This window comes from Carettochelys insculpta, chromosome 9 (genome assembly GCF_033958435.1).
Source record: "Carettochelys insculpta isolate YL-2023 chromosome 9, ASM3395843v1, whole genome shotgun sequence".
NCBI classification, from domain to species: Eukaryota; Metazoa; Chordata; order Testudines; family Carettochelyidae; genus Carettochelys; species Carettochelys insculpta.
In genome coordinates this window covers 4124644-4141519 of record NC_134145.1, presented here as the reverse complement: position 1 = coordinate 4141519, position 16876 = coordinate 4124644, and the positions used below count along the sequence as shown (strand labels likewise).

Genomic DNA, 16876 nt, shown 5'->3' with positions numbered 1-16876 from the left:
AACCCCTTTCTTCCCATAAATATGTCTCCATTGGGGGGGAAAGAAACAATTTTAATTCAAATGTGTGTTGTCTTAATAGGTTTTTTAAAATATTATATTTTTAAGTTGGCTAATACAATGGCTTCGATCTGTTTGGGATCATTAGTGTCTACCAGACCAGAAAAAGGGAACAGTAATATATTTTGGCTCTAAATTTCATTTTTCCATTTAATTGGGCATGTTTGCATCCAGGGAATTTAGGAGATATGTGAGTGTGTCACTGTGCCCTTCTGTGGAGAAGTTCAGGAACAAATTCCACAGGTAACTCTGTGAGCTTTTATTCCTAGCTTGTCTCTATGGGGAGGTTATCCCAGTATAAGGTTGGTGTGAATTTAGAGTACAAGTCTCCATGAGGACATTTCCTTTTTTGGTTTAGTTTAAGTTGCTTTGGAAATGGTTTGAGCTAGATTGAAAAATATAGAACTCTCAAATTGGACTAAAAATGTCTACACTGGGAGTTATACTGATATAACTATATTGGTAAAACTGTGCATCTGTCTGTTTGTGAGTCTGTTTGTCCAGAAACTCCTAAATGGCAAGAGCTAAGACAACAAATTTGGTAGGCAGCTTCCTCTTACCTTAACTTAGAGCAGGGTCAGGGTTTGGGTTTGCCTGGAAAATGAGAAGTTCCTGGAATCCAATGGTTTTGCAGAACATGGAAGGGGAGGAGCACAGAGGAGGGACAACATACTTCAGACTCACCACTGGGGGCAGCAAGTGCTGGGAACAGCGATACTGCAGGGTGACCGCCAGGGTAGCCGCAGCCAGAAAACGGTGGTCACCTGGGGATGTGGCTCAGGGCTGGGGAACGCAGCCCGGTCCAGTTCCCCCTCACCCTGTGGAGCTCAGGCCAAGGCTGTGGAATTCAGCCCAGCACACTCCCCCACCCACACACCCCCACCAGAGCTGAGGCTGGGACCACAGAACACGTCCTGATCCCCCCACCCACACCCCCAAGCAATGCCAAATAAATTTGCTAGTTCTGATATAACTATATCAGTAAATTTTCCAATGTCGATAAGCCCTATCTAGTGATGCACTTATATCAGATATAAACTGACGTCTCACTTGTGAGGAGCAACGGCAGAATTTAATCAGACAGAGAAGCATTCAAGCCACTGATTCAAACTATATATGACACTACCACCTCTGGCCACCATTATGAATGTTTCCCTTTTTTAGGGTCTGACTAAGTTCTTGTAACTTTTCCCTTTGTTTATTGGCACTTTGCTGCCTCTCCACAGTTTCTGCTACCAGAGCAGGGACCATGGGATTTCTCCATCTACAGGAAAGCTGAAGATCCAAAAGGCTTGAACTCATGTATGTTTCAGTGATTTTCCCAGCCCATCTGGGACCAGGAAACAGTGCAATGCTGCATCCTGGAGAGAATTTTGGTGTGGCTTAAGAAACCCCTGAGAGGCTGTCAAAACACTCAAGCTGTTGATGCTCATCTAAGCAGAACCTCCAGCCTCTTAGGCTCAGCTGCTGCTATTCCATAATATGTTTTTGAAGTAAGGATAGAGATCCACGGGAGGTGAGGTGGTCTCATATCCAGAGTAAGGTCTGTGCAACAGCACCCCTAGAGTCTTTCTATGGCCCTTCTTTCTGTCTGAGTTTCCCCACCCGCAAAATGGGAATACTTGCTTTCTTTTGTAATAGCTTCGGCATATTTGTATAAAAGATGATATGTGTAAGGAAAGTGCCAGCAGAAACTCAATACTGCTGAAGGCTGGGAGGAATGTGTCTCCCGGAGATCATTTGCATGAGAATGCAAAGGTGTGCATATGTGATACCTTGCAAACAAAGCCTGATGGGTAGCAATGAAATTTTGTCTATTGTAAACACATTGTTCTAAAATCACAATTCATGCTGACACTAACTATAAGAATTGTGAAATCTCACTAATGCTCAAAGTCACAGTGGAGGGAGACAGGGCATTCATCATAACTGTGTAAGACATGGATTACACAGGACTCCCCTGGTTTAAAGCATTGTAAGGCATAGATGAGGCTAAAACACTCAACTAACTGTGTCCACCAATGCTTTACACCAGGAGAGGCCTGTGTAATCCATGCTTTATGCAGTTATGATTGTCCTGTCCCCCACAATAACTCGGAGCATTAGTGAAATTTTGCAGTTCTTATAGCGAGTGTTAGCATAGATTGTAATTTTACAACAATGTGTTTACAATAGAAAAATTCTCATTGCTTCCTTGCCACTCATTAGGCTTTGTTTGCAAGGTATCACATATGCACACCTTTGTATTCTCCTGCAAATGATCTCTGGGAGACACATTCCTCCCAGCCTTCAGCAGCATTGAGTTCCTGCTGGCACATTCCTTACACAGGAATGCAAAATAATCACTATTTTAACAGTCCATGGCTACCGATGATTAGTTGCTACAGATTGAACCCCTACTCCAGCACCCTCAGGACCTGACTGGTGCCGAATGAGAGAATTTGCTGGACCACAGGAAATCAGTATTGTCTAGCAGCATTACCAACACTTCCACGGCTTACTGGGCTCTGAGAAGACATTTAGGGGTAAATTACAGCTAAATAACCTCACAGAACACAGAGAGCCAGGACTGATGGCTGGAAACAAAGTTTATGGGACTGCAGGAAACTTGGCCACACGCATGATAAATAGTTGTCTGGATAACTGAAATCATGCCGGACTGTGGATGCTCCCAGATGAGAGTTCTGGATTAAAGCAGCTCAAGCTGTACTATGCCCATCAGGGATTTTTGTGACACCAGCAGGAACAGAACTCAGTCTCCTAATTCAACAGCATAGGCCCCCTACCATTTGACCTGCATTCATTCTCAGTACGGGAGCTATAAAACAATTGAGCTGGTCTCTCCTGCAGAGAGCGATTCTGACGGACACATATCGTCTTAGTGTTTCTTTGTTACCCCCGTCGGTCTGTCTACATCCATCTGTTGTCTCGCCATACGCAGCCTGTGCTGGAAGAGCTGATAATTCTTTGTGTTTTGCGTCTGTGGAGCACCTAGGACAGTGAGCTCCTGGCCGTGTATCACACTGGGCTGTGTGACAGTACTGAGAACCAGCAGCTGAAACATGCTGGTCATTGCAAATCCAATTTGTCCGCTGCAGAGCACCTGATTCAAGGTGGTTAATAATTGCTAAATCAGCCTGATCTTGGGGGGGAGCTAATGAGATAATTAGCCCATTAACGGACGATGAGAAAAGAACGGCCATGCAGGAGAGAGGGGCTAGCAGGAGTGGGCTAAAGTGAGAGCTCTGGCAAAAAGTGATGATAATTGTATGCCATTGTCAATAGAATTGCTGCACAAGACTGTGCAAGGTGGAGGATGGTGGATGAAACATCGATAAAGTGCATAGCAGTGGTTATAGCCCAGAGGTGTCAGAGGTGTTCTTGCAAGAGGAGAGGACCGGAAAGTCACGCCCCTCACAGAGGCACCTGTGCAGTAGGATAAATGCAAATAAAACATAATGGTAATTAGTTTATTATTAGTGTGATCCTACAACTTGCTGAGTGCCTTGGCCCCTGTCCAGCAGAGCACTTACACAGGTGTTTAACTTCAAGTCCATCTTAAGAGCTTAGGTGGATCAGACATGGCAGCATCATGTAACACAAGTGGGTTTGTGATAAAGCATCTAGTAATTAGGCTGTTGTGGTGTGGGTGCAGAATACCTCATGTAGTGATGTGACAATTACCAGAAGTGACCTCCTTATATTAAGAGATTTTCGAGGCCAGAGGGTACCATTATGATCCTCTTCTCTGACATCTTGCATATTACTGATCCCAGTGCCTCACCCAACGGCTCACCCATTGCTTCTGGCTGAGCTAGCTTTTTCGACAGATATCTAACCTTAATGGAAAGCTTTCAGGTAATGGATTCTCCATCCCAGGTAAATCATTCCAACGGTTAACTTCCTCACTGTTAAAAATATGCATTTAATCTCATGCTTAATTTGTCTAGCTTCAGCTTCTGCTCACCACAGCTTGTTCTGCCTTGGTCGATTAGAGTAAGGGTGAGCAAACTTTTGACGTCAGGCTACATGTTTCATCCCTGCAATACCAGAGCCCCCCAACCTGTCTAATGTAGTCCAAATTGATGGGCATTTTGGTACGATTCCTATGGGCGGGAGGGGGAAAACCACCCGCTGGGCACATGTAAGAAAATAAGTCTGTAGAATGTAAAAATGTTATTAATTGGTATATAAATGTGAATACACAGACATAACAGTAACACAGTTCAACATTTTTAATGAGCTGGGTGAGCCTGAGACCCAGGGACTGATCATGCTTCACCACCCACTTTGTGCACCTCTGTGCTAGAAAAAAATGGCCTTTGCCATAAGAAATGTTCTTGTTTAGGCACTGGATCACATCAGTGCTTAATCATCTCTTTGTTAAGCTTCTTTTATTGCTCACAACAATGAACGTTTTCCAGACCTCAGATCATTCTTGTTGCTCTTTTCTGCCCCCTGGCCAAGCTGGGATCCTTCTGTACAAGTTGTAGACACCAGAACTGAACACGACATTCAGGGTAAGGGTCACGGCCTGGGGCTGGGGCTAGGGTCTGCAGGGGAAGGTGAAGAGTCTGGGTGTGGGCTCCCAGTGGGGCCAGAAATGCCGGGTTCAAGATGCAGGAGAGGGCTCTGGGCTGGGGCAAAAGGCGGGGGGTGTGGGCTGTTAGGTAGGGCTGGGAATGAAGAGTTTGGGGTGCAGGAGCAGGCTTTGGGCTGGGCCAGGGGTTGGTTTCTATAGGAGGTGTGGGATCTAGGAGAGAGTTTGGGGGGTAGGAAAGGACTCCGGACCGGGGAGAGCCGTCCCATCCATAGGGGAGTTTGGGATGGCTGCTCCAGGCCCTTTGCAGGGAGCCCTGCGGCAACCGCCTCAACTGTCCTATAGATGGGACCTGGGGGCTTACCTGGTGCAGGACAGCAGCAGCGGTAGCCAGAGTGACCCAGCAGCTTGTCCCGCTCTATCCCGCTGCCCTCTCCCAGCCTGCGGTGCTCTCTTTCACCATGGCAGCAGGAAGCAGAGTGCCCTGACCCTAGAGGTGAATGCTGGGCATGTCCCCTGCTGCTGCCCTGCACCGGACCCTCAGGTAATCCCCTGGCTCATCACTTGGGGGAGGAGTTTCAGGTGAGAGGGGTGAAGGAGGGACATGAAGGGGGCCGAGCAGGGACAGGTTAGGGCAGAGATGGGATGGGGTGGGGCCTGCGGTGGCGGGTTGCCCTGTGCCTGGGGCAATGAGGGGGTTGACCAAGGCTTCATACCATCCTAGAGATGGCCCTGGGGTTGGGGTGGGGGTTGTGGGCATGGGAACGGGTTTGGGGTGCAGGGTCCTGGCAGCACTTACTGAAGTTCATAGGAAGAGCCACCCCTACAGCTCCCATTGGTTGCAGTTGCCACCGATGAGAGCTGTGGAGCTAGCACTTGGCACAGGGGCAGTGCATGGAGCTTCCCTGTGCCTAGGGGCCACAGGGACCTTGCAGCCAGTTCCTGGGAGCTGCATGGAGCCAGCGCAGGTAGGGACCCAGCCTAAGACTGGAGCCCCCACTGTGCCCAACTGGACTTTTAACAGACGGGTTGGTGGTGCTGGACCGGAGCTGCCAGGTCCCCTTTTTGACCAGGCATTCCAGTCAAAACCTGGATGCCTGGCAACCCTAAGGGGGGCCATGGCTGGAGACAGGGGATGCAAATAAAGGTAAGGGACCCAAGGTTGGGGCTGCAGCTGAGGGAGTGGGTCGGGGCCAGGTGCAGGACCACAGCCAGAGTCTGAAGCGGGGGGCAGGCGCAGGACCATAGCCAGGCTGCATTGGGGATTGGTAGCCAGGCCATAGCCTGGTGCAGCTCTGCTCCTGAACTCACCCCCAGCCTCTACCCTGGGCCCCGAACAGAGCTGCAGCCAGAGCCAAGGCTGAGGCTGAGCCAGGAGTGGAGCCACGTCCCCAGGGTGGAGAGTAGGTTTGCCAGTTTGGGTTGGATGTATTCCTGGAGGATTTTTCACATGAAATTTTTAATTAAAGATGAATCTTTAATTCCTTGGGACTCCAAGCCAGTCCTGGAAGGCAGGCAGCCGTGGTGGACAGAGGAAAGGGGGCTGAGGCTGCAGCTAGAGGTAGTTCTGGGTCAGGAGTGGGGCCAGGGCCAGGGGCTGAGGCTGGAGGTGGGGCTGGGAGTGGGACCATGACCCGGGTAGTGACTGGAGATAGGTCCAGAACAGAACTGAGGATGAGGAGGGACAGGGTGGTTCTGTCCCTTCTCCTGAGCTGGCTGGCTGGGTCCTGAGCACGCCCCCTGGGTGGCCCTCAGTTTGGAGATTTCAGCCCAATAAATTCCCTAGACAGTGGTAATAACACTTCCCTGTTCCCTGCTCTATCTTAATATACCCCCTGGTTATATATTCATATTAACAGTCACCTGGAATTTACGGGTAATCAGAGAGCTGATTATTTTGTAAGGGAAGATGCCCTTCCTTCATCCCTGTGTCCCAAGCACATTTCAGACGCTCTGAGGCAGGGATTCTGTCTCCTATTCCCAGAGTTCTTTTATGGCTGCTCTTAGCACCATGGGGTGCATTACCCATTGGCTCCTCTTTGCAAGGCCTGCAACACTCAGACAGATAAAGTGATCTCACTGGGGAAGGCTGCCAGGCAGAAAGACCTAAACCACAAACCACAGTACTGTTTTCTGGAACATTTGATCTTTAAGACAATCGGCACAATTGCAGTGTGATGAAAGTAGGAAGAGAACCACAGCGAACAGAGCTTCCTGGAGTGGTGTGTTCAGGATGTGTGACTCTCGCCTGCTCTTCCTAAATGCAAGCAAAAGATCATTACAAATAAAAGAGCAGTGTGATCTCTGCAGACCTTTCTCTTTGATCTCTTTCCATCTGACATTAGTTTTCCTTCTTCCAGGAAACAATGGAGAAAGCTCTATAAGCAATTCACCTGCTGCAGGCTTTCATGCCAGAGTTTTGCGAGTGTCAGTCATTCCTGTTCTCCAGGGGAGCTGCACATAGCGTACAATTTGGTTTCAGATAAGGCTGTTGCTGATGACATACACACATACACCCGTGACCATCAGCTAAATTCATGCAATTCTGCTCCAGGCCTCTAGCAATTGTGATAAAGAGAAGTTTTCTTTGCCTGTTAGCAGTGTTGGGGTTCATAACAACTTTTAAGTTGTCTCACAAATGTGGATCATTTCCTCCCATAATTAGGAGTATTGTGTCACATGGGATGTGCACATTAAAAATAGATAGCTGAACAGTGTTTCCAAAGAGCAAGTAAATCAAATGAGGCTTGTGATTACTAGGTTACACTGCCATAGGGCAGTAATATTACTCCACAGCACAACTTCATAAAAATTCCAGCATGTGAAAATTGCCAGCAAAGACATTTGTGGGTATCTTAGAGACACAGATAGATTGAAACCATGTGGAAATGCAGAAATTGGGTGACATTTTTGGAAGGACAGAGTGGGAGAAAGAGAGTGGTTTTGCTTCAGTGTAACAGGCATTATATCCCAAATATAGCTTGAACCTCTCTAGTCCCTTACTCTCTCATCCACCAACACCCATAATCGGAAATTATTTTAGGTAGCTGGACAACCACTTACCACGGATGTGGACAAGTTTCCTGTGGTTCCCATAAAGTTTGTTTCCAGGCACCAGTCCTGGCTGTCAGGGTTCTGTGCTGTTATTTGGCTGTAATTTACCCCTAAATGTCTTCTCAGAGCCCAGTAAACAGTGGAAGTGTTGGTAATGCTGCTAGACAATATCGACCTTCCGAAGTCTGGCAAATTCTCTTGTTTGGCACTGGTCAGATCTCAAGGGTGCCGGACTAAAGGGGTTCAATCTGTAGTTGGGATGGCTACTGCACAGTGTCATCACGGAGATAATTAATAACTTGGTTTTAAAATACCAGCCCACATAAGAGCATCTTGGAGACTAGCTATATTTAAGAACAAATAAGTGTTGCAAGTAGTTGCATAGAGAATAAAGCAGCAGTGGACACTTAATTTTAGAGTATTCTCACCACTCTGATTATTCACAATATATATGGAGATACAACTATCTTGAAGGGACTTTAAGAGGCCAAGTCCAGTCTCCTGTACTCACAGCAGGAACTATCACCATCCCTGACTGATTTTTTTTTTTTTTTAAATCTATTTGCCCCAGATCCCTAAATGGCTCCCTCAAGGATTGAACTCACACTCCTGGGTTTAGCAGGGCAATATGCATCATGGGCATGAAAACACTGAGAGGTTTAAGAATTTGGTTTATGGAATCATTTAAATTTTGCTTGAGAATCCTGTTTGAATAAACTACACTTGAATATAAATCTCCATATGTAACTTTAAAGGAATTTCTTTTGAATAAAATTGGCTATTCTTAAGCTGATGTTAGCAAGAGGGCTGATGCCTGGAGTTTTGCAACAGAGGCAGCTACCAAAAGAGGATCAGAAAAGAGAACTAGCTGGTAGAGGTGAGCTGTTCTGTCTGCTTTATTAGGTTCTGATGAAGAAGTCAATGCTGTATGTGTTTAACTGTAAAAGTTGGACAATGCTCCATGGCTCTAGGTATCAGAATACACATTGGGGCATCTGGGGAATGTGTAAAGTTTTAAGTTTGGGGTGACAGTGGGTTTTTTTTTTGTTTTTGTTTTTTTTTTGGAGAGAGAGAGAGAGAACAAGAGGATTCCAAAAGCAAAACAGGGAAAAATATGATTGCTTTTAAAAATGTCTCCTCTGCAAATACTAGAAAAGATTTTTTCCATTATGTTTGCACAGAAGAGGATTGAAAAGGTGTGGAGAATATGGAGACTAGTCACTAAAACATGAAACAGACTTTAATCGTGCTTCCATGTAAACCTCAGTGCAATGTGATCTATGGAGCTGCTGCTGATTCTTCCATTATGAATGTGAGTCAAACATTTTTAAACTAAATTAGAGAGAGTGAAAACACATGGAGAAAATACCATATATTGTGTAGACAGAACTGACAGCAGCGTGACAGTTAAGATTGCCTGACACTTATTATGAGATGCTTTTTAAGTTGCTCATAACTTTGCTAACCTTTAACTGTTGAGGTTGGATTTTTGTGTTGTTTCTGCAGCAAAAATTACAAGCTACAGACATTCACAAACAGATGCCTTTGCACCAAATGGCAAGACTTGGTCACAAATGAAGAGTTTTGGAATAGAGCAGGACGAGAACCACTTGATGTTCAAATCAAGAGAAGAGTGTAAGGCTGGGCCACACGCTCAGAAAATCATCATCCAGCACAGTCTGTCCAGCTCTCACATGGAACCCATAAGGAAAGGAAAACACAAAAGAGGAAGACCTTGGACAAGATTGAAGTACAACTACTGGGGTGCTGCTGGGGTCAGCTAGAAGTTTTGTCCTGAGACAGAGTGATGTGGAGGATACTTGTAAATGACCTATGCTCCACCTGGAGTACGAGGCTTTAAGTCAACTCAGTCATGCATCAAGAGCAATTAACTGAAATCCAGGACAGGTAGGTCTCCATTAAGCTTTATGAAGTGATACTTGTTGAGAGACTAGCCCTGGAGAAGTCACGAAGTCATTCAAAAAAAGAAGAGGTTTTGCAGTCAGCTTTGCCTTTGTTTTAGATGAGTGTGTGTGTGTATAACATTTTACCCTTCCGCTTGAGAATATTAAATCATGTTTTTTGGACATTAATGAATTAAAGCTTACACTCCACTGTGAGGCTGGTAGGTACCATCATCTCTATCTAACAAATATGGAAACTGAGGCACGGAGGGCCAAAGTTGTCCCCAGTATAACTCCAGTGCAGGCAACAGAGGCAAGACTGATGGAGAGCTGGTCTTCACAGCATGTTGAACAAATCAGTACCGTACAGGATACTCCAGACTCTATTACTCTTTGCATGTTTCCCTTCTGTACAACAAATTTCCACTTCCAGTTTGAAGTCCTGTGGCACCTTATAGACTAACGGATATTTTGGAGCATAAGCTTTCGTGGGCAAAGACCTGCTTTGTCAGATGCATGCAGATCCACTCATGCATCTGATGAAGCGCGTCTTTGCCCACAAAAGCTTATGCTCCAAAATATCTTAGTCCACAGGGTGCCACAGGACTGCTTGTTGTTCTTGAATATACAGACTAACACGGCTACCTCTCTCACCCATTTCCAGTTTGATATATGCTATCAGGCTAGGGCTACCATCCATCCTGTTTTGGGCGGGACAGCCCTGTATTTGGGATGCCTTCCTGGTGTCCTGTTTTATTTTAACAAAGGGGCTAATTGCCCTGTATTTGCGCAGCTCTTGGGAGTTGGGTGCGCAAGGACCTGACTGCTGCCTGGTTCCCAGGGCCCCACAGCTTAGGGGAGCCTAGAAACTGAACAGTACTGCTGTGCCTGGCTCCAGGCTCCCTGCTGCTCATGGGAGCTGGAAGCTGGACTGGTGCAGCTGCCCCTTTCCCAGTTCACTGCCGTACTGGGAGCCAGGAAAAGCACTGGCACAGGGAGGTCACACACAGGACTGCAGCTGGTTCCCGGTGCCCCAAGGCATGGGGCAGTTAGGAGTTGCAGCTGTACCCTGCAGCCAGGGAGCACCCCACCACCCAGTAGGCTGGCAGCCCCCGCAGGGCAGCCACTGCCTGATTCAGGGTGATCATCTGTCCTGTTTTGGCTGGGACACCCCATCCCTCAGGCTGTCCTGTATTTAGCCTACAGGAATATGGCCACCCTACATCAGGAAGAACTTTCTGCTCTTGCTTTGTGTCTGACTCCTCCAAAATACTGACATTCCTCTTGGGGAATGGCTGGTATGTGACCTAACAGACCTTTTCCCTCTATTTTCTATATAATTTATGTCACCATATATATTTACCTGTTTGAACACTAGGTGCCACCATAACTTTATACTTGGATTAGGATTCATACAGGTGGCAGGAGTAAATACCGTACCTTCCAACAGGGATATGCAGATTTTGCTCATGTAATGGAACCATGCGTACAACTTGCTAGGAGCCCAATTAAACGGTGTTAAATCTGACTGCAGATACGGATATTTCAAGTAGAGCTACAGTCCTGTGGAGACAACAGGTCCTAGCATGCAGAGCTCAATCTGATCAGAGATGTGGCCCATAAACATGGCAGGTAACAACAAGCCATCTCAAGCCATCTTTAGCATCTGTCTGCAACAGGAATAACAGCCTGCTACCAGATCACAGCTCAGGGAACTCTTGAACTGAACTAGGAGAGATTTTGGGAGCTGCATGATCAGAGTTCCATCTTCACTGATCACAGTGATGTCTGTATCAAAGTAACCAAGGGTGATTTACCACAAGATGCCCTAGCAGGGATGTGAACTAGTAGGAACCCTCACTGCTTGGGGCTACGCTGTCTAGGGAGGAATAAGGAATCACCCTGCACAGTGCAGCAACTCTCCTGGGACTATGACAACTCCCGGACTGCTAACAGTCATGTAGCTCAGATGCTACTCAGGCCTGTGCGTCTGATGCTGAAGTTCACAGGACTGAGTCCTATAGACAATGCTGTTTGGCCATGGCCAGTTACACTGGTAATCCAAGCAGGCGGCTTCTGTGTCGTATAAGGCATAATGGCTTCTCTAAAGAGGGAGGCTGCCCAGGTCCCCTGCCTCCACGGGCCAGCTGGGTATAAACTGGCTGGTGTGCACCCCGGTTTCCTCTAGTGGGGCAGGCAGCAAGGAAGAGTTGCAAACCCAGCAAAACAGAAAAATCGAGGCAGGCTGCTGAGGGATGGAGTTTAAGCATTTAGTTGCTGCCCCCCTGCAGTCTGACAGGCCACTTTCCACCCCGCACGGGAGACGCTCACGCCAGCTGCCTGAGGTCGTTCCTCAGCCACCACCACGGGCAGGGGCTGTCCTGCTTTGTGCACCACCCCCAATGGGGCCTGTTGTCCGCTTGTGCCCTCCCCCCCGGTGAGGGCCTCTCTCCCCCGTACCCCCCACATCAGGGCCTGGCTCTCCAGTACTGCCCCCCGGTCAGGGCCTCTCTCCCCTGTACCCCCCCCACATCAGGGCCTGGCTCTCCAGTACCACACCCCCCCGCCGGTGAGGGCCTCTCTCCCCCGTACCCCCCCACATCAGGGCCTGGCTCTCCAGTACCGCACCGCCCCCCCGGTCAGGGCCTCTCTCCCCTGTACCCCCCCACATCAGGGCCTGGCTCTCCAGTACCGCACCACCCCCCCGGTCAGGGCCTCTCCCCCGTACCCCCCCACATCAGGGCCTGGCTCTCCAGTACCGCACCCCCCGCCGGTCAGGGCCTCTCTCCCCCGTACCCCCCCCACATCAGGGCCTGGCTCTCCAGTACCGCACCCCCACCCCCGGTCAGGGCCTCTCTCCCCCGTACCCCCCCACATCAGGGCCTGGCTCTCCAGTACCGCACCCCCACCCCCGGTCAGGGCCTCTCTCCCCCGTACCCCCCCCACATCAGGGCCTGGCTCTCCAGTACTGCACCCCCCCCCGGTCAGGGCCTCTCTCCCCCGTACCCCCCCACATCAGGGCCTGGCTCTCCAGTACCGCACCCCCACCCCCGGTCAGGGCCTCTCTCCCCTGTACCCCCCCCACATCAGGGCCTGGCTCTCCAGTACTGCACCCCCCCCCCGGTCAGGGCCTCTCTCCCCTGTACCCCCCCCCATCAGGGCCTGGCTCTCCAGTACCGCACCCCCCACCCCGGTGAGGGCCTCTCTCCCCCGTACCCCCCCACATCAGGGCCTGGCTCTCCAGTACCGCACCCCCCCCCGGTCAGGGCCTCTCTCCCCTGTACCCCCCCCACGTCAGGGCCTGGCTCTCCAGTACCGCACCCCCCGGTCAGGGCCTCTCTCCCCTGTACCCCCCCCACATCAGGGCCTGGCTCTCCAGTACCGCACCCCCCGCCGGTCAGGGCCTCTCTCCCCTGTACCCCCCCCACATCAGGGCCTGGCTCTCCAGTACCGCACCCCCCGGTCAGGGCCTCTCTCCCCTGTACCCCCCCCACATCAGGGCCTGGCTCTCCAGTACTGCACCCCCCCCCGGTCAGGGCCTCTCTCCCCTGTACCCCCCCCACATCAGGGCCTGGCTCTCCAGTACCGCACCCCCGTCAGGGCCTCCCTCTAGTACCGCCCACGCCCTGGTCAGGGTCTCCCTCCCCTGCAATGGGTCAGGGCCTGTCTCTCCCCGGCCCCGGCTCCGCCTCCCAAGGGTCCCCCACCCGCCGCCCTGAGAGAGGAGCGGGGCGGCGACGCGCAATGCATGCTGGGCTCTGTTCGCCCGTCTCTCGCCCATCACTCCTCCCACTCTCCCCGCCGCGCCAGTGATGCACTTAGAAGTATTGACAGCTTCACCCCCTCTCGGCTCGTAAATAATTTCTGATTGGCTTCTACGCTTGTCAGTCACCCTCAGAATCACTTTTATTGGGCAACTTTTTTATTTATACCCCTCCTTGAAAGGATGGCCAATCGGTTTGAGGCGCCCTTAGCAACGCCCCTTCAATTCCCGCCCCGCCCGTCACTCCCCTTTACTTCCTAGTGGGTCCGGCTGATGCTGGAGCTCGGCTACCTCTCAGTGTGGTCGGCCGAGATGGCTGTCAATCAAATAAGATCAGCCAACCAGACGAGCAACTCTTTGATTGGCCGAGAGAGCCTGTCAGTGAAACTTCCAGCAGTGCCGATTGGACGCCGGGGTAGGGCGTTAAACGGCTGGCCCGCCCCGTGTGTTGTGGCCTGGGCGGTTCGGGGGCGGGCAGGTTCGCCGTGGGGAGAGGTGCTGGGCCGGAGCTCGGCACTGGCGGGGTCAGAGTGGGAGCACGGGGCTAGAGACTGGGCTGAGGGGGCGCAGCAGCCCCTCCCCCTGCGCCCGGTTGCAGGGGGGCTCGCCCTATATGCCCGCCCTCGCTCGCGGCGGGGGCGACGGACCCTCCGCTGGACGCTGCGGGGCCCCGCGTACCTGTGCGGGACGCGACGATGAGACACCTCCCGCCGCGCGGGCCCTGCTGCCGCGCGAGCCGCGCTCCAGGTGAGGGCGGGGAGGGGCCGCTCTTGTCGCTGCTGCTGCGGGGGAGGCTGGGGGGCGGGGCGGGACAGCCTGTCGGGGGGCAGTGGAGGAACAGGAGTTGCGGGAGCAGGAGGTACAGGGCAGCCTGTGTGGGGGGGGGGGCAATGGGGGAGCAACAGGGGCAGTTTGGAAGCTTGGGGGAAGAGCAGCTTGACAGGGGATCTGGGGGCCATGTTGCTGAGATGTTTGGGGGAGCAGGAAGTTGCATTTGGACCAGCTTGTCACTGGGTTGGGGTGAGCAGTGGGTCTTGGGGAACAGCTTGTCTACCTGCCCCATTGGTTATTTTGCAATTGGCTGTGAAAAGCCAAAATATTGGTTTAGAGGTGCACGTGGGTCTGTTTGTGCTTTGATATTTGATTGTAAGGTGCTACAAAAATCCATAGCATTGCAGTGGAAGCTCCTTAAGTAGCCAGCTCAGGTACAAACACAAACACAGGTCACCCTGACAGGGAGGAGAATCTTCAGAGCTGTCCTTGTTACCACTGTGCCTAGAGTATTTGAAAATGATCACCCCAGTGCCCTCAGGAGTCCTGTGCTTTGTGCACATTTCACTGCTGATTTCACTGCATAGTCACCAGCCTTGTGTTAATGACAGACTTGACTATATGATTATTTCATGGCTTTCAAATGAAAGATGCTTTTACTGTTTAAATAATTCTTGCTACATGGCATCCCATTTAGCATGGAACTACTAGCTTTGAATGTGTTTTCTATTATATATGGATACTTCTCAGAAAGGCTTTTATTTGTATTTTCTGTGTAGTTTAAGGTAATATATGACTTATTTAAAATGTGTTTTTACATATCCCTTGAAGTAGCAATAATTTTTTGTAATTAGAGATCACAATTCTAGTATCTCATTGTCTGCAGATCAGTAAATTTATAATCTCAACGTGGAATGGGTACTGGAGTGTATTACTTTAGAAAAGGATTCTATGGGTTGGTCAGACATGCCAGTGAATGTTCCATAAGTCTTTTTGGCTTGAAAGTGTGGGTATTGGTGTATAATCTGGTAGGTCAATAGAAGGTACATGATGCTGTCTGGTCCTTACAGCCTGGACACAGACATCTGCTGTATAATTCCACAGGCAAATATACAGGAGTTTCTTGGTGGGTTTGTGCTTTTTTTTTTTTTTATAAATATAGATCACCACCCTCAAGCCCTTCACTTCTCCCCAGCTCTCTAGCTGGTCCTGCCCTCCTCCAACCACCACCAGTTTGGCTGCTCCACCCTCTGAACAGCTCCCACATCCTGAGGATCCCCCACACTCAGCCTGGGAGGAGGAGGATTACCTGGGGCCTGGGCTGGGCAGTGGATGGCAGCGGCAGCAGCCACAGGGGGTGGCCTCCTCATGGCTGCCTTCACTCTTCCCCAGCACTCATTCTGCTGCGCTCCCCCTTGGCCTTCTGGCTTGCTGAGCCCCCTTCGCTGTGGGCAGCTGGGAGACAGCACCCTTTGGTGAGGGAGGAAGTGAGGCGGTGATCCCCTGTGGCTGTCTGCCTTTCTGCCCGCCCTCTGCCCAGGTAATCCCTGGCCCAGCTGGTCGGGGAGGGGGCTGGTATCAGCATGGGAGCAGAGCGGGGAAGGGTGGTGTATGAGGGGTGGTGGTGGTTTGATTTGGTATCCTTTGTGCCCCTACCCCTGGTGTATGGACCTGTTCCACCTGCACTAATTTCCTTCTGGCCTCATGTAGACAGCAGCTTAGAAAACATGATTAGTTTGTAGTGCATGGAGAAACATATGTGGCATTTTCTAACACTTGGTGGAAAGTGTATGCTGTCTTTCTAAATTCAGTGTGTGAAGCCATAGTTGTGTCAATGGCACCTGATTTTTCTACCCTGAAGGGTTGAGGAATAGGGGAGGAGAAGAATGAGGATGGGTATTACTTGCTTCAATGTGTAATATAGGGAGGCACGTGGGGGGAAAAAATGAAATTAAGCAAAATGTGCCGCACCGATAGCTTAAAACATTATCCTTTATAATAAGAAGGAAAGAGGTTTAACTATTATAAGATCCACTGTAGTGAAACATCTGTGTTTACAATAGTGACTCTTTTTGCAACAGATTTCATTATGTTTTTGATAGGGTCGCAAAGCTAAAGGTGGGGGCTCTTTCATCTAGCATACAATCAGGGAAGAACAACAGACGGTTGTGATCTATTAGCTTATTTGGTTCCTTTTTGTATGACCCGTGTATGCCAGAATCTTGCAGTTGTAATGAAAGAATGTTATTACAGTCCACTGTTTTGTAAATGAATGCAAAAAGTACTCTCAGGGGAGGTGGGGAACAGTCAATATCCATGTAGAGCTTTAAAAATGTAAATTATGTAAGGTGACTTCTGCTCTGGCCTTCAGATGATCTTCACATTTAATACATTATAAAAAAGGAACTAACAAAATGCATACATAGCAATAAGTGTGTCTCATGATCCCTCACTTGTATTCCTCCCACTGTCCCCATCTGTTGTCCAGCTTTCCTGTGCTGTCTTATTTAGATTGTAAGCTGCTTGTCACATGGACCTGTGACATTTCTTTTATTGCACACCTAAAGTACTAAATAAACAATGTTATATATTGCTATTATAATGGTTGGTATGCAGAATTTCTGTGATCTCTAGCCACAGCCACAAGGTAAATAATTAAATTGCCTGTGCTTTTCAAAGCATGACTTTGAAGACCCACTATATATTTTATCTGTCTGAGTTTATAAAAGCCAAGTTTGGATTACTGTGACATGAAGTAAAATACTCTCTTGTTTCATTAAGGTTGTT

The 16876-nt window shown here is 49.5% G+C and overlaps 1 protein-coding gene and 1 long non-coding RNA gene across 2 annotated transcripts in view; both read left to right on the top strand.

Annotated features, from left to right (window-relative positions):
- Positions 1 to 1326: 1326 nt before the first annotated feature.
- LOC142018055 (uncharacterized) lies at positions 1327 to 9709 on the top strand. The gene is made up of 3 exons (XR_012646669.1): positions 1327 to 1359; positions 8833 to 8963; positions 9158 to 9709. It is a non-coding gene; the product is annotated as an uncharacterized LOC142018055 (long non-coding RNA).
- A 4097-nt stretch (positions 9710 to 13806) lies between these two features.
- The window catches only part of TESK2 (testis associated actin remodelling kinase 2), a 110847-nt gene continuing 107777 nt past the window's right edge, over positions 13807 to 16876 (top strand). Inside the window, exon 1 of the mRNA XM_075003535.1 lies at positions 13807 to 14065. The gene's annotated coding sequence lies outside the window, so the exon portion shown is untranslated. The remainder of the gene's footprint in view (positions 14066 to 16876) is intronic.